Consider the following 14,254-nt stretch of genomic DNA (forward strand, 5'->3'; position numbering starts at 1 on the left):
TAATGTCTCATTGTATGGCTCTGTCTGCATATACAGGAGCAATGTATAGCAGCCAACAATAAGTACTTGATTATGTGAAGAAAGTCAGTCCAAAGCATTAATAATTTAATAGCAGAAATAATGGGCCACAAGGACTATGAATCATTAATGTTAAGGTTCTGATTGCACACTGTAACAAAATATTCATAAGTTTTAGAAACAGACACTATTATTATACATTATCATCCTGCGCACACACCATTATTCCCAGACGCATTAGTTCCTCACTGAAAGAATTTATTTGTACACTGAGGCAGCTGGCCTATGAGCCCATATATTGAATATTATGTTACAGTGTATTGAAAGAGGCTTCATTCGCTTCGAATTTTGTTGTTGAGTATGTTAAACAAAAGATACATTACACATTTCACCGTAAGATATGCAGATTTTTTTATTTCTATTATGAATTTTGCCATTGATTCAGTACACACACCTTACACTGTATAATATTTGTCATTCTAAAAAAAAAATGTATATCAACTGTCATAACATTCCTGAATGCTGAACTGAAATTTGAGAAAACTCTCTTTAGACATCTGTTGAAACAGTGTCCGGGTGGGCTTTTTCCCACGGCAACGGTTGACTGACATTTGACAGCCAGTGTTGCTATGACACGCACGTTGTTACAAGATGCACGTTGTTACAAGACATTACTTCCCCTTAGTGTTGGTTATGTATCATTAGCATTTTAAGATGTCTGCCCATTAACAACGTTCAGCATTTGAGAGTCTTTGTGCTGTCAAGTTTGCATTCCATGGGTGGTGATTAGGGTTGGGTACCGTTTGGATTTTTACGATTCCAATGCCGAACCAGTACTTTCAAAACGATTCCGATTCCTAAACCGATTCTTTAAAAACTGAAAAATGACTTAAAAGAAAGGCTTTTTTATGGAGTTTTTTTTAAATTGAAATGATTTAAATTGAACAATATGTTAACGTTTTAAAGTACTTAAATATATAATAAGTAAACCTAAGTCACCTAACACATAACTACAATAATTTAACAAATAAAAGTTACACTATTAACAATAACAACAAAAGAAATGTTGTTGAGTTGATATGCCAACCAGCTTCAAACTTTAGCAGTTCTTTTGCAGAACAATTACCATATTTGCCTTCTCTGGCGAGATATGACACCTCTCCTGACTTATGGCATGTCCTGCACAGGAGAAAACTCTCTCAGACGGTGTCCAAGAGGCCTGTACACACAGGTATGAGTTTGAAAGGGCAGACAATTTGGGGAGGCTGTCCTGCTTCCCCCACCACCAAGCTACAGGGTCTTGTCCTGAACGATAGACTAGCAGAGCAAGTGTAATATGTTTACTAGCGATCACGTGCAGTGAATGGTTAATATGCTTTTACGTCCATTTTGGTGAGCCCAGATGGAAAATATGGCATTTTAAAAGTAGCCTACATTTACGGTAGCTAGCTAACGGTAGACTACAGAGAAAATGTGATATTTTTATGTCCGTTTCGGAGCATGTACAAAAAGCCGTCTATCAGCAGGGATTGTAGAGTGCATGTCCGAAAATAGTGCGGACACGCGCTTCACACCGCGATCGGGCACGTGTGCCACTCGGCAGAAAAGGAAGAAAGAAAAAAAAAGAGCCTGCCGCTGTCCAGAGCGACAGAGGGAAAATATTTCAGTCGGAACCGAAATGAGGAACCGAAATTTGCATTCTAATCCGGTCCAAATACTACCGTTTGCATAGGAACCGGTTCCATAGTGGAACCTGGTTTCGGTACCCAACCCTAGTGGTGATGGCGCAGTGGATATGATACATGCCTTTGGTGTGAGAGATCTACCAATGTGTCTCTGAGCAAGACACTTCACCCATAGTTGCTCCAGAGGCGTGCGACCTCTGACATATGTAGCAACCGTAAGTCACTTCAGATAAAAGCGTCAGCTAAATGACATGTAATATAATGTAATGTAAAAGTGGAAGCTAGTTAGCCTAGCCTGCTAACATTTGCACTGGTAGGGGGTTTCACAGAATAGTCAATTATTTGAATATTCGACCATCAAAACTACTAATTGACACAGCGCATTATTGTTGAATATTCATTTATCTGTGGTTTTAACATGGTGCAGTAATGAAGTAGTGGCAATGTATTAGATATTCATGTAATTACATCGGATATGCAGCAGGGGGCAGTGTGGCTAGAAAAGTCATAGTTATATGTGACTAAAGACACTGCAAGGCGGTAAAGCAGCGGAAATGATGGACACGATGGAGCAGGATGGAGCGAAAGAGACTGCGCTAACCATATGGTTAGCGCAGTCTCTTTCGCCCCATATATATATATATATATATATATATATATATATATATACACTATATATTTGCAATATTTGCAATATCACCAATAAACATGAACGTCCCCAGACTTCATGAAGTTAATGAATGTTTTTTGTTTATTGAAAAACATCAATAGAATCCTCAGATGGCAAGTATAAACAGAAAATAGGCTATTTAGTGCAAACAGAAATTCAAAACTTAGCCTACTTACCAAAATGAAACACCATAATGTAATAGATAAGTAATAAAATATATAAAATATAATATTCAACATCTGTGTATCCCTGATAAACAGATAGACAGTTACTCGCTGTCGCTGCAGTCCTCATTTATTATCCTCATTTTGCATTCAGGTTAGCGTAGGTGTCCGGTATATATGCGACAGTGCTAATGACTGCACCGCCGTGCTGCTTCTAAGAGCTTTAGTGCCTACTTGTGTGATGTATTTGCCGTAATGACACAGTGCCTAAGTGTCCGTTAAGACAACAAGCATGTGATAGTTTATCAGTGCTCCCTGGGACACACTTACAAAACAAATACTGTATGTGGCTCAATCGAGCTCAGATGATTTGTTGGAACAAGTAAGTAGGATCAACCATACAGTGTTAAATATATATTCAGATGACATTCAAGAGCTAGAAGCATGTACGTCTACTGTAAAAAAAAAGGATATGATATTCAATATATATGTTAATATTGTAAATATTGTAAGATATGTAATTTACAATGTTTTACATTGTAAATGACTTCAAAAGTAACTTCAAACTGTACATCAAGTGCAACAATACAATTCAAAATATCATTCCCAGCAATTATATTATTGTTTCTTGTCATCTGCCCAAGTGGCTGTCGTCCATGTGAACACCTGATCTCTTGAGCATTACCGCATCACCAACAAAGAGGAAATTAAGAATAAGAAAAAGCAGCATTAGCTGGGGAGTCTCACTGAAGCCAAGCAAATAGAATCCCATGTTCCTGAGTGCACAGGCGTAAATGTTGGGAAGATCATAACACATCTCTGCATGCACAAATGCCAAGTATTTCTCCTTCCTTCTTTGTAAACAAACACGCTGCAGACATTTCACGTGTCATGCTTGCTAACGAACCATACAGGTTTGCTCCTGGTTGGGTATTTTGTCTGGCTGACATTTTTTTGCATTATTGCTGTCAAAGAGCTACATAAGATAAGATAAGATAAACCTTTATTGGGGAGATCCATACAACGAAATTGTGAGGTGCATTTAAGATAGTAAAGTTAGTTAAAGATAGTACACAACATGGTGTTCATATGTACTTCTAATAATACATTTCCCTCCCTGTGATAATATCACTAAACTATAAGGAATGATGAATCAGTTCACATTTAGCCTATTTTATTTATTGTGAAGGTGGGCTGTGCTGTATGTAATCAAGGAGAACAAGAATCTAAAATTTTTTGAAAGATTCCAAAATGCAAACAGTAGAATTTCAGATTGCAAGAATTTTAAGATTAACATTTTAAGACTATTTCAGTTGGAGTTGAGGCCATTTGAAATACCAAATTGTATAAGATCATAGAAATACATCTAAGATACTGTGAAAAAGGCCAGTTAAACATTTACATTGATTAATAACAACAAAATAAAGTACTTAAATTTAATTATTTTCATTTTTTCGTACTGGATGACAGGAGTTATGAAACTATTCCTAACTGCAGACTAAATCACAAACTTAATAAAACCATATCATGCTGGTAATCTTCCAAAAAACATAGCAAGTAAAAAGAAATATGGATAATTCCCACAACTATCGGGCCCTTATACTTTACATTCCGTTACACTCATTCTTTACTATGAGCATTATTCAATCGTATCAAGTCATTTTGGCATATTGTAAAATGTTTTGATGGGTAAAGGCAACACTTAAATGAACTATTGAGTATGTTAAGTAGAATAATAAAAACACTGTCCTGCAAAGTGTGCTAAACCACCAGCGCCATTGCCTGAGAAACTTTACTTTTCCCAACGATTTGGGGAAAAAATTTAATTGCGTTTTTTTTTGCCAGATATTGCGATTACGATTCGATTTGCGATTCTTTTTTTAGCTACATATTGCACCTTCTACGATCATCAAGTAGTACAAAATAAATCAAATATCCACTATAATAATATTTTTTGTAAACAATCTGTGATATGTAACATTATTCCAGCATTTATCTAATGAAATTACAGTAAATATAATGATATATATATATATATATATATATATATATATATATATATATATCGTGTTTATTAAATAGTGAACTTTATAGGGAACGACCAAACGAGATTTCGGACACTCACTGAAAACACATTGTTGCGTGACTTGCGTCAGGAGATGAGCCCGTTGTTTGTGTGACGGAGGCTGGCGCTCCCAGCATCATGTAAACAAACCAAAACTAAAATACTTCTAATACGTCCCTGAAACAAAGCGAGCACCCAGGAGGATAGTGAAAGGTTGTATATATGTTACACGTTACATTTCCACTGTTTTAGACACAAAAGCCCGCTCCATTTTTCCTTTTCAGTTTTTGCTGTGATTTCTGCTTCTTCTTCTTCTTCTTCTTCTTCTTCTCTCCAAAACAACACGGCCGCTTTGCATTGTGTTATATGGGAGTAATTGTAGGGGACATTGTATTTACACTCAAATTAGCTTTGCTTTGTGGTTATTTTATAGTGGACTATATAGTGAATGAAATTTACCGCGGAGAATTCAAACACCACTACAAAATGGTGATTTTTTTCCGTGATAGGGAACGGTTTCGAACACAGCTCGTGTCTACACTTAGAGTAGAACAGGTAGGAGACCAGTCCCTAGTCACTCACTCTAGTTTCTTTGCAACCAAGGGACCTGCCATTACACCCACATTTGTTTAAATATTAAGACCCCGCAGGGCCTTTTTCATTCCATTTTTCCAATTGGACCCGAATCAAGGACACGTAAGCCCCTGTGTATTGTACATGCAATTTTGTATCTGTGTTACCATTTAAGTAGCTCTCAAGATAATTTATATCACAAAACAAAAGCAAGACAATTTCATTGATATTATGTACTGTAGTTTTGTGTAAAAAGACATAGTCATAATTAAACTTTAAAACATTCCTTAATACTTGTCAAGAGTTGAAACTGATATGTTCTCTTCTACATCTAACTCTACATGTTTTATTTGAGAATGTGAATTATTAACTATTTATTTCTGCAAAGATGCTGATTTCCAGTCTACCAGGTTACCAACATATATACAGTACCCCTATAAATGATCTGTCACTTATACTTCATCCTCCTTGTATAAAATAGAGTTCCCCCTCCATATCTCCCATCTGTGGGATAGGTTGAAAAAGAAACAGTGTTTCATGTCTGCATAGTTCAAGCCCAATGCAATTATTTCCATGAAAGAAAGTAACCACTAAAACAAGAAAGACTGGGCTAAGATGAATTGTGCTGGGAAGAATATTCTGAGCTCACAAAAGTAAGTTTTATACAGGCTAATTGAGTCTCAGGCAATGACATGAGAGGTCATTATGAACAGATCACACACTATTCTGTGCAGTAGTGTGAAAGACTGCTGATACGATAATTTAACCTAATAAAATAATGGCCTTGACAATGTCTTACTTCCAGGCAGGTGCAGTATAAACGCCAGAAGTGACTGAACCCACATAGCCACATTCAGGGTTTCTATGATTATGCGGCTGACTTAAACCAGCTCTGGTCAAGTTGTTCAATTGTGGTTATTGATTTTCCAATCAAAAGGACATTAAATGGCTGACTTTAGTGGTCTTTTGTTATGTAGGCTCTTGTGGACTCCTGAAACCAGAAACATACGGAGTGCCAAGATTTTGCATCTACAAAGCATTATGATAGATCTCCGCAACAATGTACGAGTTTACACTTTTCATTTAAGAATGTCTTTCTTACATCAATGAGGGTTGCGTAACTGTTAACTGTCTTTAAGGGATTTCAAGGCCTTTTACCTGGAAAACAGACTGTATTTAGAGTTTCAGATAGTAGCTACAGCATGCTAACTCATGAAGAGTGAATTGCTTTCTGCTGGCCAAAATATATATTTGGCCAGGGAATTACCATTGAGAGTTATTGACCTTGGATTATATTCAGCTATCCGGCCTTTAGGGTCTTAATAGTTGGAAACATGTCGATACATGGGTGTATGCTTACTGACACGATACATTTATTCTCAAGCACTGAAGATTGTGCGAATCAAAATAAATTGGAAAAAGCAATATGGATGTTGCAAGAAAATGGAAAAAAAGTGAGGGCTTCAATTGCAGAGCTAAACTATCTCTGTGAAACAAGAGCACATATACCAAAATGTTTCTCAAAAGTTTCATTTTCTGCTTATTGAACTACCTTTTAGGCATATCAAAATACAATACAAAACACACTATATGCATACATATAACAGTTCAATATTAATAAACTGTAAAAAAGAAAAAATGAAGCAACCAACCAATTAAGGTTGAAAAAAAACTAAACGACTGAGCTGCAGGGCCGGGGCTTCAGGGTTTTTTCACTTCCCTTGCAGAGCACAAGCGGATATCTTGCAGAAACCCGGTGCTCATATGGCACCGGTGCCTAAATGACCGGTATCTACCCTACAGGACCGAATAGCAACACAGGTTTCAGTGCCTCATTTCGGTGGCAATTAAATGCCTCCTGTGCTGCTCTCTGATGCTCTGAAACAGACGTTAGAAGCAACGGAAGCATCCCTGCACGTGACGCTAGTTAACACTACACTTGACAGCAGGTAACGTTAGCCTAACGTTAGCTAGCAGCTGGATTAAACATGGTTACAATGCTGACAGCTAAACAGTGTAAAGGGTGTCTGTATTTCACTGGAGAGGATTCCAACAGTGGGACGTTAAGCAGTGTGCAGCTGCCTTTGTCGGAAAAACAACACAGCTGGTGCATTCACTTGAAACTAGTAAGCCTCGTGGTGCATTCATAGTTATTGTAAAATACCCTATTCCCTATTAGGCTACCCTATTTTTTTTAAAGTATCGGTTCAGGCACCGGCACCGTTTTAAAAGTATCGTTTTAGCACCGGTATCGAAAAAAAAAGAAGAAAACAATACCCAACCCTATTAGCAGCACAATGTACTTAAATTAAATTAAAGATAGATTTTCTACTTTAATTTAATGCTGGATCATCTGCAACGTACCCAGTAACATTTCTCTGTCACGTAAATGTAGTAGTACAATGTTTTCCTCTGAAGTAGAAGTACAAAGTAAGTCAGTAGTATACGGTTGAATTGCTAAGATATTTTGGGGTACAATGGTGCTGGAAAAAGCTACAAGCAATACAGGAGGCCAAGCAATCGGCCCCCTCTTCAAATTCATAATGTGAGAAAATAAAACTACACCTTCTCATTGATTCTATAAATAAACATAAAGGTGTACAGTATTTAACAATGACTGTTCACTTGTGTTATCTTGTTATATTTTTGACTTTGACAAAAACAATTTGTATCATTTATCATGAGATAAGTCATTGGTCCTGGACTGTGTAGTGTGTCTGCTGTCAGACCAAATTATGAACTCCTCAAGAGCTTTAATTTAATAAAAAATCAAGCTCAGTGAATTTACTGTACTGTATTTCTAATAAAGTTTCTTTTAGAGTGTAAGACAACATTTAAGGTATTCAGGCTGTGTAAAAGTAGTTCACTCTTTTATAGAGTTTCATACATAAATTTAATAACCATTATTTTTGTTTGATTGATTAGTTTGATGTATCTTAGTAATGTAACAAAGTATCTTTAAGTTCTGTAAAGTGCAAAAAAAAACATTGTTACATAAAGCTGTATAAATATCACTTGTGATCATTATTTTCTTTCATCCAGCATATTCCCACTTTTTTCCAAAGGTTAAAGCACATTGAATAAAAAGCCTAATAATCAACATAAAAATGTTTGTAAAGTGAACCACCACATTAGTGCCAGTGGAAATTGAGGTTGGACTTTGTTATTTTCATTTTGCATACATAATTTAAACCGTGTTAGTACCCTTGAAGTAATTCTGAGCATGAAGAATCAATTTTCTCTGAGAGCAGTTACAAAGTGCTCCTTTGATATCTGGCCTAATTACTGTAAATAATTATGATTAATAAAGGTGACCTTTTTTTCTCTTCCTCTGATAATAACACTTTATCCAAAGAAAGACAAAACCTAGACTCACCCATTAATTTTACTTCACACTACTCAAAAACTAATAATGTTTTACTGGCTCAAACAATGGAATCTATAATTCTTAGTGTGGTTAATTAAGACCAAATGGTCCAACAGTCTTGAATGACCAGGGGGTAGTTATTGTACAAAGATGAGCTTGGATATTATTACATCTTATATTGTTTATGCTGGTCATGTAATGCATTTTGAATTGAAATGCAATGTAATGCATTTTGAATTAATACACATTTTCCCCCACATAATCCACAATCTGGTTCATATAAACATGTTGACCTGTAAACTACTGACTTTATATCTACCACTAGATTTAGAGGGCTGTTATCATTTATCCAACGTTATTTTTTATATTGAGAAATACTTTTTCATCTCCATGTTCTACAGCTTGTTGACATAGGCATTGATAATTGACCTAGAAGCGCAGCCTGTTCTCATGAACCATTCGTACAAAACGCTACGAAAAGTGAAGCAGGGTAATTCATAAGCAGTCCAGTTTTTTTTGCTATATGCACCACATTGACAGCTGCTGTATTAGAACGCGGCTGGCCGCGTAGGGAGGACATCTGGGTGGATCGGTGGGCGTTAACATACAGGACTTTCAAGCCAAAGAGCGACACAGAACACACGCGCGTCTCAGGCTCGGCTCGAGCCGCGCCGAAAACGCGTGCCTGCTATAAATAGAACCAACGGCTATTTTTCACGCGACACGCAAGCGTGTTGGAAGCATTTCCAGGCAAAATAGAATAGGAAAATATGTTTATATGTCATTTAGACACAAATACATATTAATAAATGAAATGTTTGAAAGTCTCTAGGTTTTGATATAAATGCAGATATAAATGTAATTTAAAAATTACTAATATTGCACCTGTCAATACAGAACAAAATATTCTGTAGCCTATTTTGCCATCAATACTGCTGACGTTGTCTTTGCTGTAATCAAATCAGTATATATTTATGTTTAACATGGTATTTCATTTTATCAAAGGAAAACATACAGTACATGTGTCCAGACAAGGCTAGCAGCAGCAGCGCCGCGTCAGACACGTTTCTGGTGTGCAAAGACATAGAAAAATCCACGCAGCTGACATGCAACAGAAACGCCATGCTCACGCCACGCAGCCAGTGTGTAACCGGCCTTAATTTAACCGTAATGTCTGCCGAAACGACCAGCAGCTCGCTGTGCTATGTACACAGCTCAAAGTCACCTATTTTCAGGTAACTGAATCACCAACTACCGCTGATACAACGGCGGTCTGTAGCCAGCGTCACAAAGCTCTGTAGCGGCTTAAACAACTAGCAACTGCCGCTCGGCGTCATGGAGCTTGTAGCCAGCCCGTGTCCCATGACCAGCCGGCGGTCTCCTAATTTCGTAGGATATCCTATGTTTTTGTGTGCATACATTTTCGTACAATATCATACGGACCTGTTCATGAGAATACATTGCAGTGAACAGCCTTACTTGAGTGGACCACTTCAACTGCCAGTTAACAGCACTTGCTGAGTATATAAACTGCTTCTCACCACTTGAAGACCCAGAGGCTGTGGGAAAAATATGGTTTCAAATTCAGAACCTGTTGATTTTCTAAACCCAGTTGAGTGCATATGAACAATTATAACCAAGTTGGAAAATGAGAGAGCAAAACTTGTCATTTTTAGCCATGGTACCGGCATGGCTCTAACAATCGGTCGGTCCACCATTTGGTCTGTCAGTCTGGTTTCAGTCTGGTCCAGACTGAAATATCTCAACAAGAATTGGATGGACTGCGACTATTTGTTCTACAGACATTCATGGTCCCGAGAAGATGTTTCACACTGACTTTGGTGATCCAATAACATTTCCTCTAGTACCACTATTAGGTTGACAATTTTGTTTTTTAGCGAAACATTTAAACTTTTCTATTGGATAGATAGCCATGAAATATGGTCCGCACAGGTGGGGTAAAAAGCTGTTCCTCATAGGAAGGGGGGAAGACGTAAATTTGGGGATAATTGCTCACATTTTCAGACTCTCCTAGAAGGCACTCAGTTTTGCACTCTGTTCTGGCACTTTTCTCACCTTTGCACAGGTGACCAATTACTGCGTGTTGTAGTAGCTATGAATGTCAGATTATCAGTTTCGGAAAAATACAGAAATAGTTGGACAAAGCCCCCCCTAATCCGACCTTGGAGTGTGGGGGGAAGGGGTTTCTGAAGCTATTTGACCATCCAACAACCACTTATGAAGAAGCATACTGGCACCTTTAGTCTTGTTTAATCAGAAGAGTAACATTGATATGATTTAATGTAGACAAATACACTACTCTTCAATATCATCAGATTTGTCTGCAACATTAGTACTGAGAATTTAGTGGTCACCTTCAAGGCGGACGAGTAAACTGTGCTGGACTAGCACCAAACCGCATGTATGACCTTATCAGTCTGTGTGATCCAGATCCTCTTACATACATGGTTAGTGTTTCATATTCCAGGCTTAAGACAGAGGTGCCTCATTTCATCTACTATTATGTTCAATGTGAATTGTACTTGAGCTGAAACTGAATGGCGTAAAGTTATTTAATTAATATTTAATGTGAAGACATAATTTTAAATACTGAGAGCAGTGGTCCAGTAATCATAATTAACTAAAAGTTTTGTGTTAAAGGAACACGCCGACTTATTAGGAATTTAGCTTATTCACCGTAACCCCCAGAGTTAGACAAGTCCATACATACCCTTCTCATCTCCGTGCGTGCTGTAATGCTGTCTGACGGCTCCAGCGGCATCAGGCCAGCACAGAACATGCAGGTGAATGGTTCCAGTAATCCTACTGCTCCGAATAAGTGACAAAATAACGCCAACATGTTCCTATTTACATGTTGTGATTTATAGAGTCACAGCGTGTACAAAAAACAACGTAACATGAGACACAGCCGTCTTCTAACTGTAAACAAACCGGGAACTATATTCTCAGGTGGAAGAATATAGTACTTGGGCGGAGTGATATGCTCGCAGCAAGCCTGTCTGAGAATATAGTTCCCGGTTTGTTTACTGTCAGAAGACGGCTGTGTCTCATGTTACGTTGTTTTTTGTACACGCCAGACTATACAAAATCACAACATGTAAATAGGAACATGTTGGTGTTATTTTGTCACTTTTGTCACAATTCGGAGCAGTAGGCTAGTTGGAACCATTTACCTGCAGGATCTGTGCTAGGCTAAGCTAATGCTGGAACCGTCAGACAGCGTTACAGCACGCACGGAGATGAGAAGGGTATGTATCGACTTGTCTTACTCTGGGGGTTACGGTGAATAAGCTAAATTCCCAATAAGTCGGCGTGTTCCTTTAAAGTATTTGCTTATCAAGTTGCTTCTTCTGCTTCTTTCCATTTGTGATGAAATGACGCAGTGGAAGTGAAAAGAAATTCTGTGCACAATGATAAACAAATACAAACTAGAAACAATGCATATGTATATATTGTTTTAAACTACTTATTTGTTTTATAAATCAGAGAAAATTAAAATAAAATGTGTTTTAACAGCGTCTCCAATAATGAGCTCCATATGCAAACTATATAAAGCAGGTATGTTTTACTGTATTATATACGTCCTTCATCAAAGACCCCTCAGTACACGTGAGCAAAATGTGCACTGTGTAGCAAAAACAGATCACGGTAATTTCCATCTCATTGTTATGCACAATTTAAAGCCAGCACTCTATATCACGACAGATACTTGAAATTACTGCATGGTTTGTTTTGTTTAGTTCTCTCCAATATTCATTACCGGCAAAAGAAACAACAACATATGAGTGTGTGTGTGTGTGTGTGTGTGTGTGTGTGTGTGTGTGTGTGTGTCTCTTCAGCCAATTATGATAATAATGTTTTCTGTCCTGTTTGTTACCATGAACAGACTGCGAGAGTGGACAAACAATCCTTAGACATGTTTTGATTCTGTCTTTCCTCTCTATTTGTGGATGATTATCTGAGTATTAGGGGAAACCAAAACAATGATCAACATAATCAATACTGTATATGAAGCAGTAAGGCTCCATTTTAAATTTGTAATCTATTTAGGAATGCCTGAAATATTGCAATAAATTAATTTCATGGATGCCATTAATATTCTGTGTATGGTTGGGCAATACGTTTTATTTGATACAGTGATGGTTTCCTGTTTAAAACTATACTAATTTATCAAAAATATGTTTGCCATATTGTTATAAATCTGCCCCACTGTTTGTGTTCTTCATTAGGTTCGGTTTAGTATTACAGTGCATACTGTAAAGAATAAGCATGAAAGAATAATGGTTATACTTGCACACAATTGTGAGCTTTTTTTTCTGAGTTTCTCTCTCCCCTTAGACACATATTTAGGCAGCACCCAAAGAACTGTGTTTTCTTAATATTAAGCAAACTGGTCTATTATGAATTGCAGTACATGGTGTTATTTCTGAAAAACTAAAATCGCTAAATTCTCATGGGCTACAAATCTCTGTTGGGGGGATTAAAAAATATTACAATTTTAAAACACAAGTAAAAACAACAGCAGAATTGCTAAAGGGAGAAAAGCCTCGTAACGTAACATGTCTTTTAAATGGGCAACAGAATTGCTGCAAGACAGTTATACAAAACTATTATAAATATTTCCTACTTCTTTACATACAAATTATTCCTAACTTCATATTGTGTATTCTCTAAACTAAATGTACAGTATTTCAGTCTAAATTATATTCTAGATGGATTTGTATCTTCTTCCTGTTTGTAACTCAACTCTTCATGCACTAGAACATAAACCATAAGATACAGTACTAACAGAGTATGACTCATGAAATGCTAATCATTATTAAACATTCAGAAACATGCTGTTTTCAATGATACCGGTGTTGATGTTGATAAATCCCAATTGTGCATTAATGGAAAGCATTCTACCATGACCTTTTTCTTTATCATGAATTAACATATCCTAATGACGATTAGGGCTGTCCCAAATGATTATTTTTTAAACAATTAATCTAGCGGTTATTTTTTCAATGAGTCGACTAATCTAACGATTCAATTAGCGATTATTTTCCCATTGCTCAATTATTAACAATTTACACAAAACATATTTCAATAAGGTTCAAATCTCTATTTATTAAAATTGTTTAACACTGCACTGTTCAAGTAAAATGAATTTGTAGTGCAACCTGAAGCCAGATGTAGGCTATAAAACCGACCACAAAATAAAGGAATACAAAAATAAAAACTTAAAGTAAACAGAGCAAGTGCAAAAAGAGTAGCATGTATTTGCTTTTTTTAACAGTAGGTAAAATAATGAATAAGTTCTCGTTTAACATCCAAGCTCTTCTTCCTTTAACTTAACTTTAATTATTTGTATCTAAAGGCTGGTTAAGCACTGTAGGACTTGGACTGTGGACAGTTTTTTTTGTTTCGTTCCAGTGATTGGCACATCTGGGTGATGGCGTCAGATATGTGTTAGCATGTAAAGGCATGAGACGAGAGGGCATGACACGGGAGGCTCCAGGCTGCAGCCATACATTCTCAAAGTTTTCCCAAACTTGCGATCTTAAAGAGGCCATACTCGCCATACTCGTCCTTTCGCGCTGCTATCTCTGACTCACTCACTGGACCGTCAACCTGACAAAAAACTGCATGTAGGCGGAGGAGCTTGTCTAGTTTCAGATTAGGTGTCCCTAGAACCCACGTATCTAACAA

At 37.1% G+C, this 14,254-nt stretch overlaps 1 protein-coding gene across 1 annotated transcript in view; it reads right to left on the reverse strand.

Moving 5' to 3' along the window:
* The window catches only part of gpc6a (glypican 6a), a 159,843-nt gene that overhangs the window by 83,530 nt on the left and 62,059 nt on the right, over positions 1–14,254 (reverse strand). The window lies entirely within an intron of this gene.

This window comes from Perca flavescens, chromosome 1 (genome assembly GCF_004354835.1).
Source record: "Perca flavescens isolate YP-PL-M2 chromosome 1, PFLA_1.0, whole genome shotgun sequence".
Lineage (NCBI taxonomy): Eukaryota > Metazoa > Chordata > Actinopteri > Perciformes > Percidae > Perca > Perca flavescens.